Genomic DNA, 15,000 nt, shown 5'->3' with positions numbered 1-15,000 from the left:
GGCATGCCATGTTGCTGGGCAAGGCCGTGGCATGGCATGCTGCTGGCCAAGGCCGTGGCATGACATGCTGGCCAAGGCCGGGGCATGGCAAGCTGCTGGCCAAGGTCGTGGCATGGCACGCTGCTGGCCAAGGCCGGGGCATGGCACGCTGCTGGCCAAGGCCGGGGCATGGCACGCTGCTGGCCAAGGCCGTGGCATGACAAGCTTGCCAAGGCCGGGGCATGGCATGCTGCTGGCCAAGGCTTTGGCATGCCATGCTGCTGGCCAAGGCCGGGGCATGGCATGCTGCGGGCCAAGGCTTTGGCATGCCATGCTGCTGGCCAAGGCCGTGGCATGACATGCTGCTGGCCAAGGCCGTGGCATGACATGCTGCTGGCCAAGGCCGGGGCATGGCATGCTGCTGGCCAAGGCCGTGGCATGGCATGCAGCTGGCCAAGGCCGGGGCATGGCATGCTGCTGGCCAAGGCCGTGGCATGGCATGCTGCTGGCCAAGGCCGTGGCATTGCATGCTGCTGGCCAAGGCCGTGGCATGGCATGCTGCTGGCCAAGGCCGGGGCATGGCATGCTGCTGGCCAAGGCCGTGGCATGGCATGCTGCTGGCCAAGGCCGTGGCATGGCATGCTTGCCAAGGCCAGGGCATGGCATGCTGCTGGCAAAGGCTTTGGCATGCCATGTTGCTGGCCAAGGCTGTGGCATGGCATGCTGGCCTAGGCCAACGTGCCCCCGCCACCACCGCGGGCAGCCACTCGACGCATCCCGTGCTTGGCTATGTAGTTTCGATGCCACAAGCCAAGCGATGGCATGTGCCAAGCGCCCGCCTAGGCATAGGCGTGGCCTGTGGCCTGGCCATGCTGGCCAGCCTTAAGGGAGGTGCCCCCCCCTTATAATAGCCTGTTAAGCCCTTTTCAATCTGGCAGGAGGAAACATCGACCATGTTTGAGGAGTCATAATGGGGTTTTTTTAAAAAGTAATGGTTTTTTGCGAAAACTTTCAACATGAAAGTTGTAGGAAATAATTTAATACACCATAAAAAAAATTATAAAAAAATATTTGGCCACCGGAAATATTTTATTTTAATTTATTTCGATTTTAATACTTAAAAAATAATAAAAATTACTAAAAATACTCAAAAAATTCTAGAAAAATTCCAACAATTATAAGATGAGGCACTAGTAATTATAGTAATTTTTTTAATTATTTTTTTATTTTTTATTTATTTTATTATAATTTTTATGAGTAAATAAATAATTAAAAAGCCCGACGAACGTGCAAAAACTCTTAGAGAAACCGAGCAAGCATCGGATAGCTCGAATGCAAATAACAAACGCAACAGGCAACTTCCGAGGGACATACTTTTCCCAACAAGCTTCCACTGGGGAAAGCACTAGCAACGTGTTCGCAAGTCAAAGCCAACCAAACGGCTATTACCCGAGGGACATGCATTTCGCAAGGCAACATATACGTAAGTCAAAGCCAAACCAAATGGCAATTACACGAGGGACAGGATTGCTTGCCAAGGGCGTGGCATGCGATGTTCTAGCCCAAGGCCAAGGCACGCCACGCTGCGGGACAAGGCCGTGGCATGGCATGCTGCTGGCCTAGGCCTTGGCATGGCATGCTGCTGGCTTTGGCTGGCCTGCCATGCCCGTGGCATCGCATGCTGCTGGCCTTGGCCTGGGCATGGCATGCGGCTGGCTTTGGCTGGCCTGCCTTGGCCGTGGCATGGCATGCTGCTGGCCTTGGCCTTGGCATGGCATGCTGCTGGCTTTGGCTGGCCTGCCATGACCGTGGCATGGCATGCTGCTGGCCTTGGCCTTGGCATGGCTTGCTGCTGGCTTTGGCTGGGCTGCCTTGGCCGTGGCATCTGTGGCATGGCATGCTGCTGGCCTAGGCCTTGGCATGACATGCTGCTGGCTTTGGCTGGCCTGCCACGACCGTGGCATCGCATGCTGCTGGCCTTGGCCTTGGCATGGCATGCTGCTGGCTTTGGCTGGGCTGCCTTGGCCGTGGCATGGCATGCTGCTGGGCTTGGCCTTGGCATGGCATGCTGCTGGCTTTGGCTGGGCTGCCTTGGCCTTGGCATGGCATGCTGCTGGCCTTGGCCTTGGCATGGCATGCTGCTGGCTTTGGCTGGGCTGCCTTGGCCGTGGCATGGCATGCTGCTGGCCTTGGCCTTGGCATGGCATGCTGCTGGCCTTGGCCTTGGCATGGCATGCTGCTGGCTTTGGTTGGCCTGCCTTGGCCGGGGCATGGCATGCTGCTGGCCTTGGCCTTGGCATGGCATGCTGCTGGCTTTGGCTGGCCTGCCTTGGCCGTGGCATGGCATGCTGCTGGCTTTGGCTTGCCTGCCTTGGCCGTGGCATGGCATGCTGCTGGCCTAGGCCTTGGCATGGCATGCTGCTGGCCTTGGCCTTGGCCTTGGCATGGCATGCTGCTGGCTTTGGCTGGCCTGCCTTGGCCGTGGCATGGCATGCTGCTGGCCTTGGCCTTGGCATGGCATGCTGCTGGCTTTGGCTAGGCTGCCTTGGCCGTGGCATGGCATGCTGCTGGCCTTGGCCTTGGCATGGCATGGTGCTGGCTTTGGCTGGGCAGCCTTGGCCGTGGCATGGCATGCTGCTGGCCTTGGCCTTGGCATGGCATGCTGCTGGCTTTGGCTGGGCTGCCTTGGCCGTGGCATGGCATGCTGCTGGCCTTGGCCTTGGCATGGCATGGTGCTGGCTTTGGCTGGGCAGCCTTGGCCGTGGCATGGCATGCTGCTGGCCTTGGCCTTGGCATGGCATGCTGCTGGCTTTGGCTGGGCTGCCTTGGCCGTGGCATGGCATGCTGCTGGCCTTGGCCTTGGCATGGCATGCTGCTGGCTTTGCCTGGGCTGCCTTGGCCGTGGCATGGCATGCTGCTGGCCTTGGCCTTGGCATGGCATGCTGCTGGCTTTGGCTGGCCTGCCTTGGCCGTGGCATGGCATGCTGCTGGACTTGGCCTTGGCATGGCATGCTGCTGGCTTTGGCTTGCCTGCCTTGGCCGTGGCATGGCATGCTGCTGGCCTAGGCCTTGGCATGGCATGCTGCTGGCTTTGGCTGGGCTGCCTTGGCCGTGGCATGGCATGCTGCTGGCCTTGGCCTTGGCATGGCATGCTGCTGGCTTTGGCTGGCCTGCCTTGGCCGTGGCATGGCATGCTGCTGGCCTTGGCCTTGGCATGGCATGCTGCTGGCTTTGGCTTGCCTGCCTTGGCCGTGGCATGGCATGCTGCTGGCCTTGGCCTTGGCATGGCATGCTGCTGGCTTTGGCTTGCCTGCCTTGGCCGTGGCATGGCATGCTGCTGGCCTAGGCCTTGGCATGGCATGCTGCTGGCTTTGGCTGGGCTGCCTTGGCCGTGGCATGGCATGCTGCTGGCCTTGGCCTTGGCATGGCATGCTGCTGGCTTGGGCTGGGCTGCCTTGGCTGTGGCATGGCATGCTGCTGGCCTAGGCCTTGGCATGGCATGCTGCTGGCTTTGGCTGGGCTGCCTTGGCCGTGGCATGGCATGCTGCTGGCTTTGGCTGGGCTGCCTTGGCCGTGGCATGGCATGCTGCTGGCCTTGGCCTTGGCCTTGGCATGGCATGCTGCTGGCTTTGGCTGGCCTGCCTTGGCCGTGGCATGGCATGCTGCTGGCCTTGGCCTTGGCATGGCATGCTGCTGGCTTTGGCTTGCCTGCCTTGGCCGTGGCATGGCATGCTGCTGGCCTAGGCCTTGGCATGGCATGCTGCTGGCTTTGGCTGGGCTGCCTTGGCCGTGGCATGGCATGCTGCTGGCCTTGGCCTTGGCATGGCATGCTGCTGGCTTTGGTTGGCCTGCCTTGGCCGTGGCATGGCATGCTGCTGGCTTTGGCTGGGCTGCCTTGGCCGTGGCATGGCATGCTGCTGGCCTAGGCCTTGGCATGGCATGCTGCTGGCTTTGGCTGGGCTGCCTTGGCCGTGGCATGGCATGCTGCTGGCCTTGGCCTTGGCATGGCATGCTGCTGGCTTTGGCTGGGCTGCCTTGGCCGTGGCATGGCATGCTGCTGGCCTTGGCCTTGGCATGGCATGCTGCTGGCTTGGGCTGGCCTGCCTTGGCCGTGGCATCCGTGGCATGGCATGCTGCTGGCCTAGGCCTTGGCATGGCATGCTGCTGGCTTTGGCTGGCCTGCCATGACCGTGGCATGGCATGCTGCTGGCCTTGGCCTTGGCATGGCATGCTGCTGGCTTTGGCTGGGCTGCCTTGGCCGTGGCATCTGTGGCATGGCATGCTGCTGGCCTAGGCCTTGGCATGGCATGCTGCTGGCTTTGGCTGGGCTGCCTTGGCCGTGGCATGGCATGCTGCTGGCCTAGGCCTTGGCATGGCATGCTGCTGGCTTTGGCTGGGCTGCCTTGGCCGTGGCATGGCATGCTGCTGGCCTTGGCCTTGGCATGGCATGCTGCTGGCTTTGGCTGGGCTGCCTTGGCCGTGGCATGGCATGCTGCTGGCCTTGGCCTTGGCATGGCATGCTGCTGGCTTGGGCTGGCCTGCCTTGGCCGTGGCATCCGTGGCATGGCATGCTGCTGGCCTAGGCCTTGGCATGGCATGCTGCTGGCTTTGGCTGGCCTGCCATGACCGTGGCATGGCATGCTGCTGGCCTTGGCCTTGGCATGGCATGCTGCTGGCTTTGGCTGGGCTGCCTTGGCCGTGGCATCTGTGGCATGGCATGCTGCTGGCCTAGGCCTTGGCATGGCATGCTGCTGGCTTTGGCTGGCCTGCCACGACCGTGGCATCGCATGCTGCTGGCCTTGGCCTTGGCATGGCATGCTGCTGGCTTTGGCTGGGCTGCCTTGGCCGTGGCATGGCATGCTGCTGGGCTTGGCCTTGGCATGGCATGCTGCTGGCTTTGGCTGGGCTGCCTTGGCCTTGGCATGGCATGCTGCTGGCCTTGGCCTTGGCATGGCATGCTGCTGGCTTTGGCTGGGCTGCCTTGGCCGTGGCATGGCATGCTGCTGGCCTTGGCCTTGGCATGGCATGCTGCTGGCCTTGGCCTTGGCATGGCATGCTGCTGGCTTTGGTTGGCCTGCCTTGGCCGGGGCATGGCATGCTGCTGGCCTTGGCCTTGGCATGGCATGCTGCTGGCTTTGGCTGGCCTGCCTTGGCCGTGGCATGGCATGCTGCTGGCTTTGGCTTGCCTGCCTTGGCCGTGGCATGGCATGCTGCTGGCCTAGGCCTTGGCATGGCATGCTGCTGGCCTTCGCCTTGGCCTTGGCATGGCATGCTGCTGGCTTTGGCTGGCCTGCCTTGGCCGTGGCATGGCATGCTGCTGGCCTTGGCCTTGGCATGGCATGCTGCTGGCTTTGGCTGGGCTGCCTTGGCCGTGGCATGGCATGCTGCTGGCCTTGGCCTTGGCATGGCATGGTGCTGGCTTTGGCTGGGCAGCCTTGGCCGTGGCATGGCATGCTGCTGGCCTTGGCCTTGGCATGGCATGCTGCTGGCTTTGGCTGGGCTGCCTTGGCCGTGGCATGGCATGCTGCTGGCCTTGGCCTTGGCATGGCATGCTGCTGGCTTTGCCTGGGCTGCCTTGGCCGTGGCATGGCATGCTGCTGGCCTTGGCCTTGGCATGGCATGCTGCTGGCTTTGGCTGGCCTGCCTTGGCCGTGGCATGGCATGCTGCTGGACTTGGCCTTGGCATGGCATGCTGCTGGCTTTGGCTTGCCTGCCTTGGCCGTGGCATGGCATGCTGCTGGCCTAGGCCTTGGCATGGCATGCTGCTGGCTTTGGCTGGGCTGCCTTGGCCGTGGCATGGCATGCTGCTGGCCTTGGCCTTGGCATGGCATGCTGCTGGCTTTGGCTGGCCTGCCTTGGCCGTGGCATGGCATGCTGCTGGCCTTGGCCTTGGCATGGCATGCTGCTGGCTTTGGCTTGCCTGCCTTGGCCGTGGCATGGCATGCTGCTGGCCTAGGCCTTGGCATGGCATGCTGCTGGCTTTGGCTGGGCTGCCATGCCCGTGGCATGGCATGCTGCTGGCCTTGGCCTTGGCATGGCATGCTGCTGGCTTTGGCTGGGCTGCCTTGGCCGTGGCATGGCATGCTGCTGGCCTTGGCCTTGGCATGGCATGCTGCTGGCTTTGGCTTGCCTGCCTTGGCCGTGGCATGGCATGCTGCTGGCCTAGGCCTTGGCATGGCATGCTGCTGGCTTTGGCTGGGCTGCCTTGGCCGTGGCATGGCATGCTGCTGGCCTTGGCCTTGGCATGGCATGCTGCTGGCTTGGGCTGGCTGCCTTGGCTGTGGCATGGCATGCTGCTGGCCTAGGCCTTGGCATGGCATGCTGCTGGCTTTGGCTGGGCTGCCTTGGCCGTGGCATGGCATGCTGCTGGCTTTGGCTGGGCTGCCTTGGCCGTGGCATGGCATGCTGCTGGCCTTGGCCTTGGCCTTGGCATGGCATGCTGCTGGCTTTGGCTGGCCTGCCTTGGCCGTGGCATGGCATGCTGCTGGCCTTGGCCTTGGCATGGCATGCTGCTGGCTTTGGCTTGCCTGCCTTGGCCGTGGCATGGCATGCTGCTGGCCTAGGCCTTGGCATGGCATGCTGCTGGCTTTGGCTGGGCTGCCTTGGCCGTGGCATGGCATGCTGCTGGCCTTGGCCTTGGCATGGCATGCTGCTGGCTTTGGTTGGCCTGCCTTGGCCGTGGCATGGCATGCTGCTGGCTTTGGCTGGGCTGCCTTGGCCGTGGCATGGCATGCTGCTGGCTTTGGCTGGGCTGCCTTCGCCGTGGCATGCCATGCTGCTGGCCTTGGCCTTGGGGCTGGGCTGCCTTGGCTGCGGTTCTTATCACTAGACGTGCGTTGCGTGCGAAGGCGTGCAAAGGCGTGCGCGACCATGCGCGCAACACGCGCACCGTGGTCAAAAGACCACGCGCGCGGTATTCGCACAGGCCACGCTGCCCACGCCGCTGGCATGCCAGGCCAGGCTGCCCTGGCCGGCCGCATGCCAGGCCGCCCAGGCCGTGCTGCCCAGGCCGGCTGCATGCCAGGCCGCCCAGGCCGTGCGCATGCCATGCCGTGCTGCCCACGCCGCGGGCATGCCAGGCCAGCTGCATGCCAGGCCGCCCAGGCCGTGCGCATGCCATGCCGTGCTGCCCACGCCGCGGGCATGCCAGGCCGGCTGCATGCCAGGCCGCCCAGGCCGTGCGCATGCCATGCCGTGCTGCCCATGCCGCGCGCATGCCAGGCCGCCCACGCCCGCGCGCATGCCACGCCATGCTGCCCAAGGCCGCGGCCAGGCCGCGCAAGGCCGCGCCCAGGCCGCCCAAGGCCGCGCCCAGGCCGCCCAAGGCCGCGCAAGGCCGCGCCCGAGCCGCCCAAGGCCGCGCCCAGGCCGCGCAAGGCCGCCCAAGGCCGCGGTCCAGGCCGCCCAAGGCCGCGGCCGAGCCGCCCCAGGCCGCAGCCCAGGCCGCGGTCGAGCCGCAGTGCATGTAACCCAAGGCCGCAGCCCAGGCCGCGCCCAACATGGGGCGTACCTGCCACTGCCTTGCCCTAGGCAAGGGAGGTGCCCCCACTTATAATAGCCTGTTAAGCCCTTTTCAATCTGGCAGGAGGAAACATCAAGCATGTTCGAGGAGTCATAATGGGGTTTTTTTAAAAAGTAATGGTTTTTTGCCAAAACTTTCAACATGAAAGTTGTAGGAAATAATTTAATACACCATAAAAAAAATTAAAAAAAATATTTTTTTACAGAAAATATTTTATTTTAATTTATTTCGATATTAATACTTAAAAAATAATAAAAATTAATAAAAATGTTCAAAAAATTATGGAAAAATTCCCATAATTAAAGGATGATTCACTAGTAATTATAGAAATTATTAAATTATTTTTTTCATTTTTTTTATTTTATTTTGATTTTTTTATGCCAAATAAGGGCTTTAAAAATTCGAAAAGCTACAGAAAAATTGCAAAAAAATAGGGAATGACATTTAAAATTGATTGTAGTGCATTTTTAATTGTTTTGCACGGTTTGGGTAAGATTATAAAAGAATCATGTTCAAAAAGATCGATCGAGGCGGTGGCACGCCATGGCCTTGGCCTTGGCCTTGGCCTTGGCCATGGCCTTGGCCATGCCTTGCACAGGGACTTGGCCTTGCCCACTGCCTTGGCCTTGGCTTTGGCCTTGGCCTTGGCCTTGGCATGGCATGGCATGCTCGCCGAGGCCGTGGCATGCCTTGCTGCTAGCCAAGGCCGTGGCGTGGCATGCTCGCCCAGCCCGTGGCATGCCGTGCTCGCCCAGCCCGTGGCACGCCATGTTGGCCCAAGGCATTGGCATGGCATGCCGGCCAAGGCATGCTGGCCAACGCTGCACAAGGCAGTGCCATGGCATGGCATGCTGACCAAGACCGTGCCATGGCATGCTGGGCGAGGCCGGGGCATGGCATGCTGGCCGAGGCCGTGGCTTGCCATGCCGCCACGGCCGTGGCATGCCGGGCAACGGACCGGCATGGCCCAGCCCGTGGCACGCCATGTTGGCCCAAGGCATTGGCATGGCATGCCGGCCAAGGCATGCTGGCCAACGCTGCGGCACGGCGTGCTGGACAAGGCGGTGCCATGGCATGGCATGCTGACCAAGACAGTGCCATGGCATGCTGGCCGAGGCCGTGGCATGGCATGCTGGCCGAGGCCGTGGCTTGCCATGCCGCCACGGCCGTGGCATGCTGGGCAACGGACCGGCATGGCATGCTGGCCGTGGCGGTGGCACGACATGCTGGCCAAGGCAGTGGCATGGCATGTTGGCCACGGCTAAGGCATGGCACGCTGTGGCATGGCACGCTGGCCAAGGCAGTCGCAAGGCATGCGGGCCGAGGCCGCGGCACTGCCCGCTGGGCAACGCGGTGGCATGGCATGCTGGGCAACGCCGTGGCAAGGCATGCGGGCCGAGGCCTTGGCATGGCATGCTGGCCGAGGCCGTGGCATGGCATGCGGGCCGAGGCCGTGGCAAGGCATGCGGGCCGAGGCCGTGGCATGGCATGCGGGCCGAGGCCGTGGCATGGCATGGCATGCGGGCCGAGGCCGTGGCATGGCATGCGGGCCGAGGCCGTGGCGTGGCATGGCATGGCATGTTGGGCAACGCCGTGGCAAGACATGCGGGCCGAGGCCGTGGCATGGCATGTTGGGCAACGCCCTGGCAAGCCATGCGGGCCGAGGCCGTGGCGTGGCATGTTGGCCAAGGCTAAGGCATGGCACGCCGGGCAACGCGGTGCATTGGCATGCTGGGCAGCGCGGTGGCAAGGCATGGGGGCCGAGGCCGTGGCATGGCATGTTGGGCAACGCCGTGGCAAGACATGCGGGCCGAGGCCGTGGCATGGCATGCGGGCCGAGGCCGTCCGTGGCATGGCATGCGGGCCGAGGCCGTGGCACGACATGTTGGCCAAGGCTAAGGCATGGCACGCCGGGCAACGCGGTGGCATGGCATGCTGGGCAACGCGGTGGCAAGGCATGCGGGCCGAGGCCGTGGCATGGCATGTTGGGCAACGCCGTAGAAGGGCATGCGGGCCGAGGCCGTGGCATGGCATGCGGGCCGAGGCCGTGGCATGGCATGTTGGGCGACGCCGTAGCAAGGCATGCGGGCCGAGGCCGTGGCATGTCATGCGGGCCGAGGCCGTGGCATGGCATGCGGGCCGAGGCCGTGGCATGGCATGTTGGCCGAGGCCGTGGCAAGGCATGCGGGCCGAGGCCGTGGCATGGCATGTTTGGCAACGCCGTGGCAAGACATGCGGGCCGTGGCATGGCATGGCATGCGGGCCGAGGCCTTGGCACGACATGTTGGCCAAGGCTAAGGCATGGCACGCCGGGCAACGCGGTGGCATGGCACGCCGGGCAACGCGGTGGCAAGGCATGCGGGCCGGGGCCGTGGCATGGCATGTTGGGCGACGCCGTGGCAAGGCATGCGGTCCGAGGCCGTGGCATGTCATGCGGGCCGAGGCCATGGCATGGCATGCGGGCCGAGGCCGTGGCATGGCATGTTGGGCGACGCCGTAGCAAGGCATGCGGGCCGAGGCCGTGGCATGTCATGCGAGCCGAGGCCGTGGCATGGCATGCGGGCCGAGGCCGTGGCATGGCAAGTTGGGCGACGTCGTGGCAATGCATGCGGGCCGAGGCCGTGGCATGTCACGCGGGCCGAGGCCGTGGCATGGCATGCGGGCAGAGGCCGTGGCATGGCATGTTGGGCGACGCCGTCGCAAGGCATGCGGGCCGAGGCCGTGGCATGGCATGCGGGCCGAGGCCGTGGCATGGCATGTTGGGCGACGCCGTAGCAAGGCATGCGGGCCGAGGCCGTGGCGTGTCATGGCATGTTGGGCGACGCCGTAGCAAGGCATGCGGGCCGAGGCCGTGGCATGGCATGTTTGGCAACGCCGTGGCAAGACATGAGGGCCGTGGCATGGCATGGCATGCGGGCCGAGGCCGTGGCACGACATGTTGGCCAAGGCTAAGGCATGGCACGCCGGGCAACGCGGTGGCATGGCATGCTGGGCAACGCGGTGGCAAGGCATGCGGGCCGGGGCCGTGGCATGGCATGTTGGCCAACGTCGTAGCAAGGCATGCGGGCCGAGGCCGAGGCCGTGGCACGGCATGCGGTCCGAGGCCGTGGCACGGCATGCGGTCCGACGCCGTAGCAAGGCATGCGGTCCGAGGCCGTGGCATGTCATGCGGGCCGAGGCCGTGGCATGGCATGTTGGGCGACGCCGTAGCAAGGCATGCGGGCCGAGGCCGTGCCGTGGCATGCGGGCCGAGGCCGTGGCATGGCATGCGGGCCGAGGCCGTGGCATGGCATGTTGGGCGACGCCGTAGCAAGGCATGCGGGCCAAGGCCGTGGCCTGGCATGCGGGCCGAGGCCGTGGCATGGCATGCGGGCCGAGGCCGTGGCATGGCATGTTGGGCGACGCCGTCGCAAGGCATGCGGGCCGAGGCCGTGGCATGGCATGCGGGCCGAGGCCGTGGCATGGCATGCGGGCCGAGGCCGTGGCATGGCAAGTTGGGCGACGTCGTGGCAAGGCATGCGGGCCGAGGCCGTGGCATGGCATGCGGGCCGAGGCCGTGGAAAGGCATGTTGGGCGACGCCGTAGCAAGGCATGCGGGCCGAGGCCGTGGCATGGCATGCGGGCCGAGGCCGTGGCATGGCATGTTGGGCGACGCCGTAGCAAGGCATGCGGTCCGAGGCCGTGGCATGTCATGCGGGCCGAGGCCGTGGCATGGCATGCGGGCCGAGGCCGTGGCATGGCAAGTTGGGCGACGTCGTGGCAAGGCATGCGGGCCGAGGCCGTGGCAGGTCATGCGGGCCGAGGCCGTGGCTTGGCATGCGGGCCGAGGCCGTGGCAAGGCATGTTGGGCGACGCCGTAGCAAGGCATGCGGGCCGAGGCCGTGGCACGTCATGCGGGCCGAGGCCGTGGCATGGCATGTTTGGCAACGCCGTGGCAAGACATGCGGGCCGTGGCATGGCATGGCATGCGGGCCGAGGCCGTGGCTCGACATGTTGGCCAAGGCTAAGGCATGGCACGCCGGGCAACGCGGTGGCATGGCATGCTGGGCAACGCGGTGGCAAGGCATGCGGGCGGAGGCCGTGGCATGGCATGCGGGCGGAGGCCGGGGCATGGCATGCGGGCCGTGGCCGTGGCATGGCATGTTGGGCGACGCCGTCGCAAGGCATGCGGGCCGAGGCCGTGGCATGGCATGTTTGGCAACGCCGTGGCAAGACATGCGGGCCGAGGCCGTGGCATGGCATGCGGGCCGAGGCCGTCCGTGGCATGGCATGCGGGCCGAGGCCGTGGCACGACATGTTGGCCAAGGCTAAGGCATGGCACGCCGGGCAACGCGGTGGCATGGCATGCTGGGCAACGCGGTGGCAAGGCATGCGGGCCGAGGCCGTGGCATGGCATGTTGGGCAACGCCGTAGAAGGGCATGCGGGCCGAGGCCGTGGCATGGCATGCGGGCCGAGGCCGTGGCATGGCATGTTGGGCGACGCCGTAGCAAGGCATGCGGGCCGAGGCCGTGGCATGCCATGCGGGCCGAGGCCGTGGCATGGCATGCGGGCCGAGGCCGTGGCATGGCATGTTGGCCGAGGCCGTAGCAAGGCATGCGGGCCGAGGCCGTGGCCGTGGCATGGCATGCGGGCCGTGGCCGTGGCATGGCATGGCATGCGGGCCGAGGCCGTGGCATGGCATGTTGGGCAACGCCGTGGCAGGGCATGCAGGCCGAGGTCGTGGCATGGCATGATGGCCGAGGCCGTGGCATGTCATGCGGGCCGAGGCCGTGGCATGGCATGCGGGCCGAGGCCGTGGCATGGCATGTTGGGCGACGCCGTAGCAAGGCATGCGGTCCGAGGCCGTGGCATGTCATGCGGGCCGAGGCCGTGGCATGGCTTGTTGGGCGACGCCGTAGCAAGGCATGCGGGCCGAGGCCGTGGCATGTCATGCTGGCCAAGGCCAAGGCATGGCATGGCATGGCATGCGGGCCGAGGCCGTGGCATGGCATGTTGGGCAACGCCGTGGCAAGGCATGCGGGCCGAGGCCGTGGCATGGCATGATGGCCGAGGCCGTGGCATGCCATGCTGGCCAAGCCTAAGGCATGGCATGCCGGGCAACGCGGTGGCATGGCATGCTGGGCAACGCCGTGGCAGGGCATGCGGGCCGAGGCCGTGGCATGGCATGTTGGGCAACGCCTTGGCAAGACATGCGGGCCGAGGCCGTGGCATGGCATGGCATGTTGGGCAACGCCTTGGCAAGGCATGCGGGCCGAGGCCGTGGCATGGCATGCTAGCCGAGGCCGTGGCATGGCATGTTGGGCGACGCCGTGGCAAGGCATGCGGGCCGAGGCCGTGGCATGGCATGCGGGCCGAGGCCGTGGCACTTCATGTTGGGCGACGCCGTAGCAAGGCATGCGGGCCGAGGCCGAGGCCGTGGCATGGCATGTTGACCGAGGCCAAGGCATGGCATGCCGGGCAACGCGGTGGCATGGCATGCGCGGCCGAGGCCGTGGCAAGGCATGCGGGCCGAGGCCGTGGCATGGCATGTTGGGCGACGCCGTGGCAAGGCATGCGGTCCGAGGCCGTGGCATGGCATGCGGGCCGAGGCCGTGGCACTGCATGTTGGGCGACGCCGTAGCAAGGCATGCGGGCCGAGGCCGAGGCCGTGGCATGGCATGTTGACCGAGGCCAAGGCATGGCATGCCGGGCAACGCGGTGGCATGGCATGCGCGGCCGAGGCCGTGGCAAGGCATGCGGGCCGAGGCCGTGGCATGGCATGTTGGGCGACGCCGTGGCAAGGCATGCGGGCCGAGGCCGTGGCATGGCATGCGGGCCGAGGCCGTGGCATTGCATGTTGGGCGACGCCGTAGCAAGGCCTGCGGGCCGAGGCCGTGGCATGGCATGTTGGGCGACGCCGTAGCAAGGCATGCGGGCCGAGGCCGAGGCCGTGGCATGGCATGTTGACCGAGGCCAAGGCATGGCATGCCGGGCAACGCGGTGGCATGGCATGCGCGACCGAGGCCGTGGCAAGGCATGCGTGCCGAGGCCGTGGCATGGCATGCGGGCGGAGGCCGGGGCATGGCATGCGGGCCGTGGCCGTGGCATGGCATGTTGGGCGACGCCGTCGCAAGGCATGCGGGCCGAGGCCGTGGCATGGCATGTTTGGCAACGCCGTGGCAAGACATGCGGGCCGAGGCCGTGGCATGGCATGCGGGCCGAGGCCGTCCGTGGCATGGCATGCGGGCCGAGGCCGTGGCACGACATGTTGGCCAAGGCTAAGGCATGGCACGCCGGGCAACGCGGTGGCATGGCATGCTGGGCAACGCGGTGGCAAGGCATGCGGGCCGAGGCCGTGGCATGGCATGTTGGGCAACGCCGTAGAAGGGCATGCGGGCCGAGGCCGTGGCATGGCATGCGGGCCGAGGCCGTGGCATGGCATGTTGGGCGACGCCGTAGCAAGGCATGCGGGCCGAGGCCGTGGCATGCCATGCGGGCCGAGGCCGTGGCATGGCATGCGGGCCGAGGCCGTGGCATGGCATGTTGGCCGAGGCCGTAGCAAGGCATGCGGGCCGAGGCCGTGGCCGTGGCATGGCATGCGGGCCGTGGCCGTGGCATGGCATGGCATGCGGGCCGAGGCCGTGGCATGGCATGTTGGGCAACGCCGTGGCAGGGCATGCAGGCCGAGGTCGTGGCATGGCATGATGGCCGAGGCCGTGGCATGTCATGCGGGCCGAGGCCGTGGCATGGCATGCGGGCCGAGGCCGTGGCATGGCATGTTGGGCGACGCCGTAGCAAGGCATGCGGTCCGAGGCCGTGGCATGTCATGCGGGCCGAGGCCGTGGCATGGCTTGTTGGGCGACGCCGTAGCAAGGCATGCGGGCCGAGGCCGTGGCATGTCATGCTGGCCAAGGCCAAGGCATGGCATGGCATGGCATGCGGGCCGAGGCCGTGGCATGGCATGTTGGGCAACGCCGTGGCAAGGCATGCGGGCCGAGGCCGTGGCATGGCATGATGGCCGAGGCCGTGGCATGCCATGCTGGCCAAGCCTAAGGCATGGCATGCCGGGCAACGCGGTGGCATGGCATGCTGGGCAACGCCGTGGCAGGGCATGCGGGCCGAGGCCGTGGCATGGCATGTTGGGCAACGCCTTGGCAAGACATGCGGGCCGAGGCCGTGGCATGGCATGGCATGTTGGGCAACGCCTTGGCAAGGCATGCGGGCCGAGGCCGTGGCATGGCATGCTAGCCGAGGCCGTGGCATGGCATGTTGGGCGACGCCGTGGCAAGGCATGCGGGCCGAGGCCGTGGCATGGCATGCGGGCCGAGGCCGTGGCACTTCATGTTGGGCGACGCCGTAGCAAGGCATGCGGGCCGAGGCCGAGGCCGTGGCATGGCATGTTGACCGAGGCCAAGGCATGGCATGCCGGGCAACGCGGTGGCATGGCATGCGCGGCCGAGGCCGTGGCAAGGCATGCGGGCCGAGGCCGTGGCATGGCATGTTGGGCGACGCCGTGGCA

Source organism: Camellia sinensis, unplaced genomic scaffold, assembly GCF_055761805.1.
Source record: "Camellia sinensis isolate YWXY unplaced genomic scaffold, ASM5576180v1 Unanchor4, whole genome shotgun sequence".
Classification (NCBI taxonomy): domain Eukaryota; kingdom Viridiplantae; phylum Streptophyta; class Magnoliopsida; order Ericales; family Theaceae; genus Camellia; species Camellia sinensis.
The sequence above is the reverse complement of the archived record's forward strand: the minus strand, read 5'-3'. Positions refer to the sequence as shown.